Here is a 19,129-nt window from a genome sequence, read left to right on the forward strand (position 1 = left end):
AACCTGCGCTGACCCATCACCCAGTGTCTGCAGCTTACTTAGGGGTCGCTCTCGGTGTGGGATATTCTATGGGTTTGACAAATGTACAGTTGTCTTTTGGTATATGTGGGGGATTGGTTCCAGGACTGCCTGCCACACACCAAACCCACACATACTCAAGTCCTGCAGTTGGCCCTGCAGAACCCACTTATACGAAAAGTGGACCCTCCTAGAATACTGTATTCTCTATCTGCCCCGCTTGAAAAAAAAAAGCCGTGTGTAAGTGGATCCTCTAAGTTTAAACTCATGTTTTTCTAGGGTCAACTGTATCACAGCATGTATCCACCATCAGAGCATCATTCTGGTCAGTTTCACTGACCTAACAATCCGGCACTTCCCCTATTCTTGCCCCGCTCCCTACCCCCCAGTCCCCAGGCAACCACTTAAAACTTATATTTTTTACATCTTATTAACTATTTAGAATGTTTAAAATCCTAAGAAGGTATCTTCCTAAACAACTTAGGCAATAATGGCTCTACAGCAGAATTTCCCCGCTATTTCCCCCCATATAATTCTGGATAATTCTTTGCTATGAGGGCTGCCCCGTGCATTGGAGGTTGTTTAACCACATCCCAGTTTCTACCCACTAGCTGCTGGAAGCAAAGTTCCCTCTTCCCAATCAACAATGTCTCAACATGGCCTAATGTCCCCTGGGGACACAATCAGCCTCATCAAGAACCACTGATCTAGAGCAACACAAAGAACTTGCAGAATTTTTAAATGTTGTGTCTTTAAAATTTCATTCATTCATGAATTATACTGCTGAGCACCTCCTGTATGCCAAGCAATCCCCCTAGTACTGAGGGATATAAATGTGAACAAACCAAATGCTTATATAATATAATGTCCAGGAGTGATGATTATATGCAAAAATAAATAAAGCAGGACAAGGAAATCGTGGTGGCCTGAAGGGGGGATGAGCCGGCAGGGAAAATCCCACCAGGAGAGAGGTAGGGAGGGCCTCTTTGAGGATGTGACTTTCAAGCAGGAGAATGAAGTGCAGGTGAGTCAGGTAAACATGGGGTGAGGGCAGAGGGTAGGTGGTTTGAAACTGAGGGAAAGCTGGTACAAAAGCCCTAAGGTGAGAGCTCACTTTAATCCCAGAGCAAAATCTCAGACTAGGCTGAGGATCTGGAGGGAGCAGGACAGGTTTGGAAGGTGATTCTGTCCTGTTCAGGTGGAACCTCATGGTCTCCACTTTTCGCTTTTGCTTTTATGTCTACGTGATTTGATTTTTCTAGTTCTTTTTTTAGACACCTTGACCTGTCAAATACGGAGATCCATATGTTTAAAATCTCCACATGGATTCATGAATTTTTTTTTAATATAATAGCTTTTGCTTTCTATTTTTTAATGAGATGTTATTTGGTTCATAAAAGTTTATGAAGTATCTTTATTGTGGATTGTCATTTTGATCAATATAAAATAGCACTCTCTTATTTGCACTTCTCATGTACTACTAGTATGTATTTCTGCTTTCTTTTTGTTTGCATTTTGAGTATAATATTTTCCCACTTCTCTGTTTTTCATGTTTCCACTGTATGTTTCTGAAAGAGTATATACTTTGATTTTTTTACATAATCTAAAAGTTTTCATCTGTTCACAGCAGAACCTCATATGTTGATATTTATTGTGAAACTTGTATGTTTAGCATTGTTTCTATAATATTATTTTGTGCTTTGTTTTTATATTTCCTTCCTGTTTCTTTTTCTGAATTTACTTAATTGCATAAATATTTCGGTGTATTTTTCTGTAATAATTTGAAAGGTATATATACCTGTAGAATAAAACAAAATATTTAAAGCAAAAAATTCTACAATTTTAATAATTAAATAATATCTATAACTGTACTGAAGTAAGATGAGAAATTTAGGACATTTTTCTTTCTCTCTTTCTTTGCCTGTCTTTTCCTCACCTAAAAGTTTCATCAGAATAATTATTTATTTTGGATTTATATTCTTTTCCTTCAAGAATTATTTTGTGTGTTTGCATTTGGCTTTATAGCCATATTCCAAACGATGATTTAGACGTTAACTGTTCCTTCCTGGCTGAGTTACTCATGGCTGTTTCTTTTGTATATCTTCTTTCATTCTCTGGTTCTTGATTTTGACTCATTTCTTGGATGATTGGTGGATCTTTTGGGGCATTGTTTTTAAAGCAGAATTACATGAGCTCCTACATGTCTGAAAATGCCTCTTTCTTGACCTATATATGAGTGACATCATAGCTATGTATAGAATTCTTCTTCACAATTGTTGTCACTCAAAAATTCAGCAGACATTGCTTCATTGTTTTCTGAAATTTAAAGTTGCACAAGTGAAGCCTGGGATGACCTGATTTTTTTCTCTCTCTGTTTCTTTCCTGCCTAGATACTGAAAATGGTTTTCCTTTATCCTTAAGCCTTGAGATTTTATTAAGCATACATGAGTTCTTTTATATGAATGTTGCCACTTACATCTGATGGCTGACATCTTCCTTCACATCAGAGAAATTTTCTTCTATTATTTCTTTGAGTATGGATATAGTAGATTATAAAAAATAATCAAATGAAAATGTAAACTAGAGACTTTACATGAGACTATAAAAGCTCCATTGACTTAAAATAAGCTCCCTAAATAAATGTTGAATAAATGAATAAGCAAAGAATGGATGAGTGAATCTTTTTCTCCATTTTCTTTGTTCTCTTCTTCTTCCTAACCTGCCTTTTATGTTTTCCCTCATCTCATCAGCATTTTCTTCTGATAGCTCTCAGAAATTTTCGAGCTACTTTCCTAATTTCATTTGATTTTATGTTATTCATGGCTTACACTTTTTAAATTTTATAATAGTGATTTTTCATATTTTAACCCTTTCCTTTACCAAAAAAAAATGCAGTTGAGATTTGTTTCTTCTCACAGGTGCAATCAATCTTATAAAAACTCTAAAGAGAGGTATTACATTGTATTTCCTTTCGTTCTGTTTTCTCTGGTTTCTTGCAGTAACTCTTTTCCAGAGGGGAATACATCTGTTTAGTTTCCTTGGATTTGTCCTTGCAGAGCCAGCCTCTAAGATGTCCCTGCAAATTCCCACCTTCCTGCTATTCCTGCCCTTCTGTGTTGCCCTCTCTCAGTGAACCAGGGCTGATCTGTGAGACCAAGAGTCTCACCATTAGGTAGAAGTAACGGTGCATGACCTTTGATGCTGGGAGGTCACAGAAGACATTGCAGCTTCATCTTTGTGCTCTCGAATCTCTCCCCGGAAAGCCCACCACCATGTCATGAGGACATTCAAGCAGCCCTGTGGAGGGATCCACCTGGGAAGGAAGTAAATTCTCCTGCCAAAGGCCAGCACCACGTTCCAGCTGTGTGAGTGAACCACCTTGGAAGCGGGTCCTCCCAACCCATAGAGCCTTCGGATGACCGCAGCCCCAGCCAACAGGTCAGAAGACTGCAACCCAATGAGAGTCCTGGGCCAGGACCACCAAGCCTCTCCCAAATTCCTGACCCACTAATATTGTGAGAGAACATGGTGTTTATTATTGCTGTAGGCCACCAAATTTTGAGATAATTTGTTAGGTGGCAATAGATAACTGATACCATCTCCTTCTTTTGAACTCATTGGCCTTTTCAATAAATGTTCTTTTACTTCTGTTTGTCCAGTATTGGGATTTGACATTGGTTCTGTCAGAACATGTGCAGGTTTCTGTTCAAACCTTTCATTCCCAGAGGATGAAGAAGACAAAAGTTGAGCTATGCTATGTTAGCTTTGTTTTCCCCGACTGGGGTCTGTGAGGCTCATGGTGAGCAGAGGCTTCTATGGCTTAATAAGCCTGGTGCGGGGTGTCTCATCACCGTGTGGAAGGGTTTTCTGTACGGGGGTATTTGAATATCCCTGCTCTACCTAGAAGTGAGTGATCACTGGAGCCAGTGGGCTCCCCAGCTCCACTAGCCCTTCCTCTGCCAGCCATGGGGCCACCGTATGTATGCACTTTCTCGCTTGCACAGACCTCCCCTGGCACCTGCAATGCTTCTCCTGGGGGCTCCCACAGGCTGCAGGGATTTCATCGTGTAGCACATTTGACAGCCAAATGCCCCTTTCCTTTGCTGAAGCCCATCATCCAACTAACTCTCCAGACCACACAGTTTAGATTATGTTCTTGACTGGAGCATTAGGGGCACCGTCAGGAGCAGTAACCAAACAGGAAGAACACACTTGAGGCACTATTTGGCATCATCTTTTACAGCTGAACATATACACATCCTCCAAGCTCCTTCTAAAGAAACTGGAATTTGTTCATCAAGAGATAAGAATGCTCACAGCAGCACTGTTTATGGTAGAAAAAAAACTGAAGACAACCAAATATTCATTGACTGTAGAATGGATAGATAAATCCAAGTGTGTTTATTATAGATGGTGGGTTATTATACAGTAGTGAAAAAACGAACCGTAACTCCACATGTCAACATGGAGGAATCTCAACACTCACAACGTGGTGCAGAAGAAGCAAGTGAAAGAAAAATGATTCCATTTATAAAATGGCAGGAGTTCCGGCACTTTGGGAAGCTGAGGCCCTTGAGCCCAGGAGTTCGAGACCAGCCTCGGCAACACAGCAAGACTCTGTCCTACAGAAATTAGATAAAATAAAATAGCAGGCAACATGAAATATTCTTTTGCTTAGGGCTGTATTCCAAGGTGGGAAGCCTAGTGATAAACTCGAAATTGGGGGACCTCGGAAGTGGGGAGGACGCAACCAAAGAGAGCTGTCCTGGGCAGGTGCAAGCCCTGGCAGAGTTAATTTTCTCATCCTGAGAAATTGCTTCACTGGGTATTGAAACAGAAGAAAAAGCAGGGTATTTGCTTCATTGTTACTCCTTAACCTGTACACATACAATGTAACAAAGTGAAATACACACACAGTGTAACAAATTGAAAAAATAGATCCTAACCAGCTTTCAGATCAGATCTCCACAATGCCTGTGTCCTCTAGGCTAGATGTTGGTTCTCCCTCTTCTCCCTCTTTGAGTCTCAAGCAACAGTCACTCCCTGTGCCAGAAAATCCCACCCCTGCCCTCGAAGAGCCACCTTAACCAGCTCTTCCAGGGTCCTCAGTCTCCAGAAGCCCCTGTGACCAGCCAGATTGGCATCTCTTGGGCCTGTGGTCAGCTCCTACCTGGACCGCCTTGAACACCAGGCAGTAAATTCATTCTTGTGCATGAACTCCTTGGAGTGAGGAATATATCATTTGTAAGGACAAATGCAAGGACAGGGCCCATTCTGAGCTGTGTGAGGTCTGAGAATTGTATCTACATCGTTGGAGTAGCTGGTTTCAGAGGGTGAGATGCATTCACTGACTCAGCACTCACACGGGTGAGTGAGCAGACAGCGGCCTGGGAGCCAAGAAAGCTAGACTCTACGAAACAAGCCGTTAGCCATGAGGAGGCCACTTTTACTTTCCGGGCCTCAGTCGCTTCATCTGTTCAGTGGGATGTTTGGACCAAGCGAAGTTCACATCCATTTTAACCCCACAGTCCCTGTTGTTACGCATTCACGGAGTGCAAGGGTCCCCTAGGAGCATAAAGAGACGGCGCTCCCCTTGAGAAAGCAGGGCCACTCACGGCACGTAATCAAAGAGCACTGAGGAAGTTCAGCTCAAGGCCAAAATCCCCAGCACAGAGACAGGGACCACAGGTGCTGAGAAAAGTCACCCGCTGAGGCTGGGTTTGGGAGCACACGTGAACTGGGGTGGGAACAGGGAGTGTCCTCCCGGCCTCACAGTCCTGTGAGCTCACAGAGGCTCTTCCGGCCCGTTTCTGGCATGGGCCTGCAAGGCGCAGCTGGAATCAAGAGTGGACTGGGGAGAGGCGAGACTCAAGAGTTTCGATCCGAAAGCCTGCGGGCAGGCTGAGCGCAGAGGCAGACCAGCAGCGAATGGGGAAATCTGTGGAGCTCAGGTGGAGCCAGATTTCTGGCTGCGTGCTATGTCCACTCCCCTGGGAGGGACCCTCTTGCTGGATGTAGGAGTTCAGTGTGACGGTTAGACACTCCCCAGTGGCTGAATGTCCAGTCTGTAGACAAAGCTTAGGAGTGTTCGGCCACCAGGCCTATGTCCCTCCCCAGCAGCTATGCTGGGTTGACTCCGGCCAATGAGCTGATGAACCCCAGGTCTGGGAATACTGGGTGCTCTGTGCCATCTGCCCTGCTCCATCATCCTTGCAACTGATGGGGTAAGATGGTTCATCCAGGATTGGGTGGTTTATGGCTGGGCCAAGAGAGGGAGGTGGGAGTTAGGGGTTAAGTTGCCCCGAATTGATCCCAGGTGACCTGGCGTCTCAGAGAAAAAGCCAGCCTCCTGCAGGGGTCCCCCAAAACCAGCCTCAGCCTAGTGCTGAGGCCTGAGGACCAGGGCAAGCAGTCCTGGAAGAAGGTAGCAGGGATGGAGCTGGTCTTCCATGCTGAGAGCTGCAGCAGCCTGGCCCCATCGGAGGCAAGGGACAGGTGCTTTCCTATCCACACAGCCTAAGAGCCCCACAGCCTCAGTCCCTCTTCCAGGCTCTGACGTCTGGCCCTGCTGGGTCCCTGCGTGCTGCCCTAATGAGACCAGCAATGAAGGCTCGCACAGCCCAGCTTCCCGTCTCTGGAATTTCCCGCTAATCAAATGCCCCGGAAGCCCAGTGAGTGTGTGCAGCCGGGTCACGTTTTTGTTTGCTTGACAGGAGGTGAAAAGACGTTTCCCTGTGGGAGGTTGTCTGCCCGAGGTTGCACTGAATCTTTGTTACTGAGACACCAGTTCTGCTAGTCCCCCACCTAAGTCCCCTCAGGTCTGTTATGACCCTCAACTTCTAAATCCCTGGGAGGACGGCTGGCAGGGGAATGAGGCTCACCAGGAACCAGGGCTTCCTCAGGCATGCAGTTAGAAAGGGCCAGAACCACAGCCAGAGCTGCAAATGCCCTCCAGATCGGCAGGCCCAGCATCCCAGGCTGGGCTGGTGGAGGCTCCCCAACCCTCCCAGCCATCTGGGAAGCCCCCCTCTCTCAGGTCCTCATGGTGAGGCTGACAGTCACATGTCCCCACCCCCACCTGACAGAGCAAGCACATGGCCCCACCAGCTAATCAAGTTGCCCCTCCCCACCCACAGCCAATCATTCTTCCGTGGAGTTGCATGAGGACCAGAGAGAGAAGTCCCCCTTCCACCAGGGCTGCATGGACAGGGCAGCTCGTGGCCCACCAGTGTCCTCCCCACTCAGAATGGAGCCAGACAGAGACATTCGAGAACCAAGAGATAAAGCCAGAGCGAGCAGCTGGGGGGGCTCCCATTTGAAACCAGGGCCTGGCACTGCCTGAAGCGGGAGCCCCTGATGGACTCAGCGGCTCTGAGGCAGTGGGGACTTGTTTCCAGTTCCTTGTCTTTACTGACTGCAAGAGCCCAGGCCTTTGCTCTCCATAGCTGTCACTGTATCCCCCAGCCTCACCCTCCTCAATCCTCCACACAGCACCTGTGGCTCTGCAGCCCTGGGCCAACACCATGATGGGTCCTGGACTGGCTGTTGGACAGCTCAGATGCAGAGGCCCAGAATTGGCTGCTGGGGCATCCCCCATTCCCAGGAGAGTGGGTTGCCCTGGAGCAAGGCTGCCTGGCCTCCTCAGGGAGACCCCAGCCCCTGTCTCAGGAATGCAACTTTCTCTGAAGAGCCCACTCCATCGCACAGACTCCAAGCCCTCGCTCCCTGCCCAGATGCTTCGCTGGCTGAGACTGCCCGCGCCCTGCTTTCTGCGCATTGCACAGCGTTTCGGCTCTTTAGCTTGAAGGTTTGTGTTATTTCTTATTGGAATAAAATGCCAAACCAGAACTAACGGTGGGACTCAGTGAGCTGTTTGGAAACGCCTCTTTGAGCCACAGCACAAAAATCAGCACAGCATGTCCAACCTTCCTGTGAATTGAGGAAGCAGGTACCTGCGAGGTCCCGCCTGGGATGGGAGGGCCAGGGGTGGCTCTGAGCCAGCATTGAGGGGAGCGACTCATTCAGTCAGCAAGTGGGCCTGAGCCAGCTCGGGCTGGGGAGAAGACCAGAGCAGAGGGCCTTGCCTGTGGTTTGAAGCCCAGGTGCCGGGGCTGGTGTGTCCAGGACAGAGGCCCGTGCCCCTTGCCCTCAGGGAAGATCCGCCCAGGAGTGAGATTCTGAGTGCTCCTCCAGCCGCAGCCCCTCAGCGTGTTGTGACAGGGAGGGGCAGAGGCTGGGGAAACCAGTCAGCCACTCTGTGAGTCAAGCCTTTGGCAGGCGGCCCCCAGCCCCAGGGCATCTCTGACTCAGCCTGCTGACTGACGGACAGGAGATCTATGGACAGGAGGCAGTGAAAGTGCCGGGAAAGGGTGGACCCAGGGCAGAAAAGGCTCTCAGCTTCCCCAGAGAACTTGAATTGGGCTCCCTTCGAAGCCTGGCCCCGGGGCACCCTGCACTCCTCTCTGTCCTCCTCCTGGCACACCCCCTCTGTCTGAGAGCCTGAGCCCGTGAGTGCAGCCTGAGCGACAGAGACGCACACTTCCCAGTCGCTGGCAAGTGAGCAGCCCAGCAGCCCCTACTCCAGGCCAGACAACATCCTGCCCTCCAGAGGACCCGGTCCTCCAGGGAGGGTGGGGCTGATGCTGAGGGCTGAGGAAAGATCACTTCCTGGCCTTCAACCCTTCCACACCCTGTCATGGGCCCCACCCCACTACAAGTTCTCTCCAAGCACTACTCAGCACATGCTTGGGGCCAGCCCTGACCCCCAGGTCGTTTTCTTAAGCATGTGTGCCTCATGGCCTCCCCCACCCTGTAGAGTGCTGCAGGTTTGGCCCCTCAGGACACACACACTCATTTCTCCAGTTTGAGCCCACACTTGCCCTGACTCCTCTCTGTGTTCTCTCCCTCCTCCCAGCCTCCCAGGCACTGTCCCCAGCCTACCACTGCCAAGGAGCCCCCAGACGCACCCTCAGCCCCAGGGCCACCTGCAGGCCAGAGCAGGGGCTGCAGGAAGCTGCACTTCCTCTGGCTTTCTCAGGGCCCAAGGAGGGGCCTGCTCGGTCCCCTTGTTCAGCCCCTTCTCTGCCAGCCCTACAGGAAAGAAAGGAGGCCACGCCTCAGAGCTTGTGCCCCAATCTGGAGCTTCTGCACCCGTGCCCCAGGTCCATCTGGCCCCACCCTCACCTGTCTTCACTCTGAGCCTGGAGAGGCCCAGGACTTCCAGAAAGCTGCAGACCAGGACCCTCAGCAGCTCCTCCCCATTCTGGGAGAAAGCCCCAAGACAGCCTCTGAGACGACTCTGACTTTCTAACTGGAACCTTGGGCAAGTCACTTAGCACTCAGAGCCTCAGTTTCTTCGCATGTAAAAAGGGATCATCGAGCCTGGAATATAGTAGAATGATGAATCAAAATTCTCTCTTATTAGTTACTATTACTGAATGTTCGTCTGTTTTGACTCACACCTGTAATCCCAGCACTTTGGGAGGCTGAGTTATAAGGATCACTTTAGGCCAGGATTTTGAGACCAGACTGGGCAACATAGTGAGATCCCACCTCTACTGAAAATTTTAAAAATTAGCTGGGCATGTGGCACATGCCTGTGGTCCCAGCTACTCAGGGGGCTGAAACAGGAGGATCACTTAAACCTGGGAGGTTGAGGCTGCAGTGAGCCATGATCATGCTACTACTGTACTTTAGTCTGGATGACAGAGTCAGACTGTCAAAAAAAAAAAAAAAAAAAGAAAGAAAGAGAAAGAAAGAAATACCTGAGGCTGGATAATTTATAAAGAAAAGAGGTTTACCTGGCTCATGGTTTTGCAGGCTGTCCAGGAAGCATGGCGCCAGCATTTGCTGGGCTTCTGGGGAGGCCCCAGGGAGCTTTCACTGATGGCAGAAGGTGAAGTGGGAGCAGGTGTGTCACATGGTGAGGGAGGGAGCAAGGGGTGGGGCCGGCTCCTTTTTAAACAGCTGGATCTTGCATGAACTCAGAGAGTGATAACTCACTCATTGCCACGAGGAGGGCACCAAGCCATTCACGAGGGATCTGCCCCTGTGCCCCTAACACCTCCCACCAGGCCCCATCTCCAACACTGGGGGTTACACTTCAACATGCGATTTGGAGGAGACACACATCCAAACCATACCTCTGACCTAAATGTAGAGCACTAATTCTGAACCTTAACTGATTATAGCATCTCCGGACCCCTTTTGAAAGTGATGGAAGCTATGAACTCTCACCTCCAAGAAGGCACAAAAACAAAAATTGTAAATACAATACAGGTGCAAAGGCCTCCGAGGGCCATCCATGAATCCCAGGTTCATGGCCATCTGGGTCATTTCCACTTTGGGGCCCTTACGAGCACTCCTGTACCTTCACACACGAGGAGCGGATGCAGCGTCGTTTGAGGATGGAATAGCCAGGTCAGCTTGATGAGCTTCTGCTGAAGCATTTTCCAGAGCTGTTCACTGTTTTCCATGCCCATTGAGTGTAAGGAGCACTTAGTGTGAATGCACTTTTGACTTTTTGCTCCCCTCGTGCATTCCCTTGCTCTTCTCACAAGGGCCAGCGTTGGACCTACAGACCCTGACACTGTGCTGGAGAGGCGAGCCCTTTGCAGGCTCCTGGAGACTTTCATCAGGAGTTCGCCACTGTTCAGCAAGGGCCTGCTGGGCAGCAGACACTGCTTAATTACATTGTCTCCTTTAACCCCATCCAGTGCTCTTCAACACTGAAATGTTGAAGAAATGATTCTCCTGCATGGTGGATAAGAAAACTGAGGCAGATACACCAAAGTCTTTGTTTCATAGAGGGAACAGGCTTTAGGTCACACCAGACACAAGGAATGTATCTACAGTCAGAGACTTAGAGACCACCGGATGAGATGCCAGGCCTTGGCAGGGAACTCAAAAGTGGCAAGAATTAGGGTGACTTGTGAAGAAGTGAGTGCTGTTGGTGTTTTAGACAGGCCACATATATAGGACCATGTGAAAAAAAAGGAGCATCTTTCTACAGGAAGCCATCCCTGATTTACTCTATCCCACAGGAATAATTGCTCTGCTTTGCCTCCCTGATTATGCACTCGCTTTATGATAAAACTTTTTGGGTTGAGTTTTATAAATATCATTGATACCTGGAGTGGACACTTAAGGCATGATCCATCTCTCTGGCCACCCCACCTCTCAGCTGCCTTATTTGTGCCGAAGGATCCTGTCTCCTGGGACAGAGCTAACTAGCCTGGAGGAGAAGACAGCTGGACCCATCGGATGCTCTCTTCTGAGAAACCGAAATGGCAGACTGGGAGATCCACTGCCAACAAACCACTGGAGCTGAGTCACATGGATGAGAAGGCAGCACCACAATCTCCCATTACTGGGGTCTCCAGGGCAAACCCCTTTCTATGGCTTTGAGTTTGGGTCTTCCTTGGAGTCCATGAGACATCCAGAGTCCTCCCAATAAATTCCTTTTGGTGCTGAAGCCACTGCTATTTAGTCTCTTTTACTTGCAATTGAAAGAATCAGAAATGATCTAACTTTGGAGCAGGAAGGAAGCTCACATCCACCTCCTCACTTTTCAGATGAGAGAACCGAGGCCCAGAGAAGGGAGTCATCGATCGAGCACCTCATAGGTAGGGGACGGCAGAGGCTGGACTGGACTGCCATCCCCAGACACCCTGTGCAACACCCACAGTGTCAACTCTGAGGATCACAGCAGGGCTCCCCACACCTGCCTCCTCCCACAGCAGGAAGATCTCGGAGGGAGTTGGGTTAGGGACACGGTGGGAGGGAGGCCTGGGGAAGAGGCTTGGAATCGCTAAGTGTGGCGCCAAGTACATATTTGTACTTAGAAATTTGTAAAGCTTTTATAACCAACCCATACCCTAACTGGGGTTTCAAGTTACTCATGGGTTATGGAACTCAATCAAGACTTGAATTATGAAATTAATAAAGAAGAGCCATCTGGCTGGTGACAGGCAAAGATGTGTGGGTTGTGTCTTGAGCTGACACCACAAGTTTGGCATCTGTTGGTGTGAGCCACCGACCCTTGGGAGGTGTCACCAGGTGACAGCCCTCCAAGACAGGGTTAACGCATCTGTTCCAGCCCCCTGGCAGGGTATAAACAACAACAGGCAGGTCGGAACTTGAGGATAATTTTTCATTCTTGCTATCAGCCCCAAAGGATATCCCAATTTTTTGGATGAACTGAGATTTGGCCTGATGGAGCTTTGCTTGGGATGAAGGCGCCTTTGGGTAGGACCTGAAAGTTTAGTTGGAAAGTGTGTGGTGATAGGATTGGGCTGGCCCATGCCCCTTCACTTCATTCTCTAATCTCTTCATCCATTCAAAGGGATGAAAAACTGGAAAACTGGTTCTAAATCTTGGAATGGGGAATAAATAAGGGAAAGAAGGGGATAAAGAGATGAGAAAGTATCTGTGGAGTTGACTTGTAAGGTCATAGAAAAGGTTGACATTGTCTCTCTGAGAAGAGACAGGAAGTCCCAGACACAATCCACACCCACCCGTTGGCCTTTTCTGTCACTAATAGAAATCACTGGGTCACATCTGACTTAATTTCACTCTTTTTCTCCACCCTCTCTTCAAACTGGTGGAGGACCTTGGGGGACTTTCCAATTCTGGTTTTTCTTAGAGCAGAAAGACAGCAAACCACACAGGTCAGCTGCAATCCTCTGTACATCTCGACACCTCTGTCTGCATTCAGGGCCCCACATATGAAATTCAGCTCTGCTTTGATTTCTTGTAATTCAACAGATGGGCCTGAGATGGTGGCTCACACCTGTAATCCCAGCACTTTAGGAGGCCAAGGAAGGAGGATGACTCAAGCCCAGGGGTTTGAGACCAGCCTGGCCAACATGGCGAGACTCCATCTCTACAAAAATTGTAAAAATTAGCCAGGCATGGTGGCACACACCTGTAGTCTCAGCTATTCAGGAGGCTGAGGAGGGAGGGTCACTTGAGCCCAGGAATTCAAGGCAGCAGTGAGCTGTGACTGCACCACTGCACTCCACCCTGGATAACAAGTTGAGATCCTGTCTCAAAAACAAACAAACAAACAACAACCACGAAAAAACAGAAACGTGTATTTAGTACAAGCCTATTGTAAGCAAGACGTCATGCAAAGCACTCAGTAAATATTAACAGAGAAGGCAGGAGAGCTGTTTCCACTTCCAGAGTTATCTTATTTTTGAAATTCTAACACTGAAAGTATTACCTATTCAAATCTTTTGCCATTTTTTTTCCTATTAGATTTTTTCCTATGGGGTTGTTTGGGCTCCTTGTATTTTCCGGTTATTCTCTTGTGAGATGGGCAGTTTGCAGATATTTTCTCCCATTCTGTGGGCTGCCTCTTCACTTTGTTGATTGTTTCCTTTGCTGTAGGAGCAGAAACTTTTTAACCCATTTATGCCTAGTGTTCCATCATTGGAACGCTAAGCTTGTGGGAGTTATTTGTATCCTACTGCTCAAGGTCATCACCAAGGTCTGATTTTTCACACACAAAACATTTGCAGCCTCCAGCATAAATGGGTTAACTTGATGTGAACCAATTTTCCCATGTTGGCTTTGGTTGCCCTTGCTTGTGGGGTATTACTCAATAAACCTTTGCCCAGTCCATTAAACCAAAATCTTCAACTATTTCAACCTTCTCATATCCCAATAACATATTTTAATTCTGAATTCTTCCAATAACCAATATCTATGCATCAAAATTCGTAAGTTGAACATCTTTTTATATAACAGAATGATTAGGCTTGCACTGCCTCGCCTCTCTTACCTATCACTAGGATATTCACAGTTCTTTCTATTTGCATATTTGTATGTTTTAAAGACTTTTTCTCAGAGCAGCATTATGTTCACAGCACAACTGAGAGGAAGGTACAGAGATTTATCATAAACCCGCTGTCCTCATAACTTCTCCATTATCAACAACATCCCCAGCAGAAGAATATGTGTGTTACTGTTGGTGCACTTTGATTTTTTAAAATACATGCATACACATATACACAGTCACACAAAGCCCCTGGGAACATGGCTTTGTTTTGATGGAGAAGCAGTTGACATTATAATAATGCAAGCAACTTCACATGGAGCAGCAATGGCTTCGACTTGGAGTCTCGCCAAGCTTAAAATGTCATTTACCACCCCCATTCCCATCAGTCCACTCACTACCTTGCTAGCTCCTTCACTTTCCTCTAGAGTAACATTGGTCTCCATCTGTTCTCTCCCACATCACCTGCCCATCTCAACCTTGGCCTGCAAGGTATCATTTATCCCCAAATTGATATAAAGGTTTAGCACAATTTCTATCAAAATCTCAGCAAGAATTTTTGTATATATAGACAAGGTCATGCTAAGATGTACATGAAAGGCAAAGGAACTAGAATAACTAAAATAATGTTGAAAAAGAAGAAAACAACATGGAAGAAATAGTTCTACCCAACTTGATGACTTGTTCTATAGCTACAATCAAGACAAGTACCCAGCCTGGGAAGCTCCCTCCTCCTACTGGGTTGATACTCCTCTTCCCCACCCAGAGATACCAGGAGTCCAGGTGGAACAACCAAGGTGATTACAACACAACAGATCCCCAGCCTTTGATCAAGGAAGGGGCTATTCTGCCACAAGTGCCCAGCCTGGAAGAGCTCTTTATTCCTGCAGGCCAGAGACTCCCTCCTTCTACCCAGAAGCACCAGGCAGCTCAGCCTAGGGAGGCTCCCTCTGCCATTCTGCCAGAAGGGTTAGTGGGAGCCTCACTGGCACTAGATACACTAAGAAAACCAAAATAACATTGCAAAGACTCTGAAAATTAAATTTTCATTGGAACTACAGCTCATAAAACAAGCCAGTTTCTTTGTGCTAAACCTAATCAGGGTGACTGACTACTGAAATGAGAAATTTATATAGGACCCAGAGTCTCCTAACATAACAGGCAAAATGTATAATATGCAATAAAAGATCACCCATCACACAAAGATTCAGGAAGATCACAACTTGAATGAGAACAATCAATCAACTAACGCCAACAACAAGAATGAGAACAAACCTTGTAATTATTTGACAAGAATTTTAAAGCATCCATCATTAAAATGCTTCAACAAACAATTACAAATTCTCTTGAAACAAAGGAAAAATAGAAAATCTCAAAAAAGAAATATACACTACAAAAAGGAAAGTTATAAAACTGAAAAATACAATAAGCAAAAATAAAAAAGACGCATTACATGGGCTCAATAGTAGAATGGAGGTGACATAGTAAAAAAATCAGTAAACTTGAGGACAGAAAAATGGAATTTACCGCATCTGAACAGAGAGAAAACAGACTAAAAGGAGTAAGTAAACTGTTACAAGGATCTATATAAAAATGGCAAAGACCAAACATTTGTATTTTGGCATCCCAAAAGAAAGACAGGAGAAGACTCAAAAGTACTCAAAGAAGTAATGGCTGAAATCCCAGCTTGGCAAAAGACATAAGCCCACAGACACAAGAAACTGAGTGAAGTCCAATAGGATAAACCTGAAGAAATTCATGCCAAGACACAGTAAAAACTGAAGACGAAAGGAAAATGCTGAAAGCTGCCAGAGAGAAATGACACATTAATTCTAGGGGCACACCAATTTAAATGAAAATTTCTCATCTGAAACTATTCAGACCATAAGGAAGTGGCACAATCTTTTACAAATGCTGAAATAAAAGAACTGTCTACTGTGAATTCTACATTGGGTGAACGAAGGTGTTCTGCAGAAATGAAGCGGAAATAAACGTTCTTAGATGAAGGAAAAAAGAATTTGTGGCTAGTGACCTACCTTTAAAGAATGTCGAAAGGAAGCTCTTTAAATAGGAAAAGATACAAGGGGGAGTCTCGGGACATCCAGAGGAAAATAAAACAGAAAGAAAAGAAATACGGGTACCCACAATAAACTAAACTACTCCTCATCTTGTAAATCACAATTGATGAAAAAGTAAACCTAAAACCGCTCTGAAAAATGAAGTCTATTAGTTTTTTTTTTAAAGCACATGCATATTTACAATCACTCCAAAGAAAATGAAATACTTAGATACACACTTACATATCATATACAAGATCTGTATGTTGAAAATTGTGAAATGCTGATGAAAGAAATCAGTGAAGAACTAAATAAATGGAGAGACATATGTCCATGAATGGAAAGACTCGACATAATGAAGATGTCATTTCCCCAAAAACTGATTTAAAAGTTTAATGCAATTTCTATAAAAATCCTAGCAAAGTTTTTGCCAACATATACAAGCTTTTTCTGGAAAGGCACAGGTCTTAGAATAGGTAGAACACTCTTCAAAAAGAAGGATGAAGCCAGGCACGATAGTGATACCTGCAGTCCCAGTTACTCAGGAAACTGAAGATCACTTGAGCCCAGGGGTTGGAGTCTTGCAACATAGCAAGAACCCATATCTAAAAAAATTTTTAAATCTTAAAAAGAAGCATAGAGTAGAAGAAATCCCCTTACCTGATAATAAGGCTTACTATATAGAAAGAATAATCAAGACAGTGTGGTTTTAGCAGATGGATTGACACATTGATGAATAGAAAAGAAAAGATGCCGGAAATAAACCCAAGCAAAATATGCCCAGCCGATTTTAGACAAAGGTGCAAAAGCAATTTAGTGATGACAGATACCCTTGTCAACAAACAGTAGTGGAGCAATTGGGAATCTATAGGCAAAACCAAAAACATTAACAAAAAACAAAAATCCCACTCACAATAATCTTAGACTTAAATTTCATATCTTATTTGGAAATTATAGACTTCATTATAAAAAACAAAACTAAAAAACTTGTAGAAAAATAGCAAAAAATCTCCAGGATCTAGAGCTAGGCAGAATTCTTAGACTTGACATGAAAAGCACAATCAATGGGGCCGGGCGTGGTAGCTCACGCCTGTAATCCCAGTACTTTGGGAGGCCAAGGTGGGCAGATCACCTGAGATCAGGAGTTCAAGACCAACCTGGGCAACATGGAGAAACCCTGTCTCTAAATAAATAAATAAATAAAAGGAATCAAAGCACAATAAGTAAAAGAAAAAACTAATAACAAGGACCTCATGAAAATTAAAACGTGTTGCTTTGTGAAAGTCTCTGTTAACAGGATAAGAAGTCAAGCTACAGAATGGGAGGAAATATTTGCGTGCCACATCTAACAAAGGACTAGTTACTAGAATATGCAGAATATGTAAAGAACTCTCAACGTGCAGCAGTAAAAAACGAACAATTCAATTAGAAAATGAGCAAAAGACCTGAACACCCTTATTACCCAACAGGATTTACAAATAGCACATAAACACATGAAAAGATGTTTCCCTCGCCAAAGTAAAACCATGATGAGATACCACTATGAACTTACAAGAATAGCTATCATTAAAAATAATGATGATACCAAATGCTGGTGAGGATGTGGAAAACTGGATCTCTCATACATGCTGGTGGGGATTGAAAAGGGCACAGCCACTCTGGAAAACGGTTTGGCAGTTTCCTATAAAACTAAGCATTCAACTACCATATCACCCAGTAATTGCATTCGTAGATGTTTATCCCAAAGAAATAAAAATGTGTGTCCACACAAAAAAGCATACACAAATGTCCGTAGCAGCTTTCTGTGTAAAAGCCAAAGCTGGAAACAATCCAGACGTTCTTTGATGGGTAAATGGTTAAACAAACTGGCACGTCTGTACCATAGAACACTACTCAGCAACAAAAAGGAACAGACTATTGATATACGGAAGGACTTGGATGGCTTTTTTTCCTTTTTTTGAGACAGAGTTTCGCTCTTGTCACCCAGGCTGGAGTGCAATGGTGCAATCTCGGCTCACTGCAACCGCTGCCTCCCGGGTTCAAGCAATTCTCCTGCCTCAGCCTCCTGAGTAGCTGGGATTACAGGTGCTCATCACCACGCCGGCTAATTTTTTGTATTTTTAGTAGATACTGGGTTTCACGATGTTGGCCAGCCTGGTCTTGATGTTATATGGAAAAAGCCAGTCCCAAATAATTATATCCTGTACGATTCCATTTATACAGCCTTCTTGAAATGACAAAATTCTAGATATGGAGAACAGATTCGTTGTGTCCAGGAGCTGGAGAGAGTGGAGGAGTGGGGCAGGGGTGGGTGTGGCTGTCAAGGGGTAGCAGGTGGGAGGGAGATCTTTGTGGTGATGGAACAGTCCTGTACCTGCATCGCGTGGTTGATCCACGCATCTACAGGTGATAAAAGGGCAACAAACTGCGCCCATCCAGTCACATGTCACTTAAAAACAGGGATACGTTCAGAGAATATGTTCAGAATCGCCTGTCAGGCAATTTTGTCATGAGACCATCATAGAATGTATTACACAAACATCAGCGGTAGAGCTTGCCACACACCTAGGCTGTATGGTACGGCCTATCGCCCCTAGGCTAGAAGCCTGTGCAGCTTGTTACTGCACTGAATACTGTGGACAATCCTGTGTGCTCTCGGTCACCCTGTCCAGCCCTGAACACAGTGGCATTTGTGTATCCAAACATAGAAAAGGTAGTGTGTTATGCTACGATGTCACTAGGTGGTAGGAATATTTTTGCTCCATTATATAATCACACGGGACCACCATCGACTGTGAGGTCCATCGTTGACTGAAACGACATTGTCGCGTGGTGCGTTACTATCCATTGTACCAATGTCCATTTCCTATTTTGAGATTCAACTACAATCACAACAAGGTGAAGAGTACACAGAGCCTCTCTTGTACTATCTTTGCAACCTCCTGTGAATCTATAATTACTTCAAACTAAACAGTACACACACACACACACACACACACACACACACACACACACACACACACAGAGTCACACAAAGCCCTTGGGAGCATGGCAAGAGAAGGAATTGATACCATAGGAGTGCAAACAAGCTCACGGGAAGCGGTGAGGGCTTCCATTTACAGTGTCTCCACTCCTAAAATGTCGCTCATTGCCCACCTTCCTTCTGGCATCCCTGGCACAATCCAGGGATGTGCTTGCTCTTCCCCCGCTTGATAGTTTCTTCCCCTGCCACCTCTGTTGTGCTCTGAAGTAACATTCACATCCACCTGTCCCT

This window comes from Theropithecus gelada, chromosome 13, assembly GCF_003255815.1.
Source record: "Theropithecus gelada isolate Dixy chromosome 13, Tgel_1.0, whole genome shotgun sequence".
In the NCBI taxonomy this organism is placed as follows: domain Eukaryota; kingdom Metazoa; phylum Chordata; class Mammalia; order Primates; family Cercopithecidae; genus Theropithecus; species Theropithecus gelada.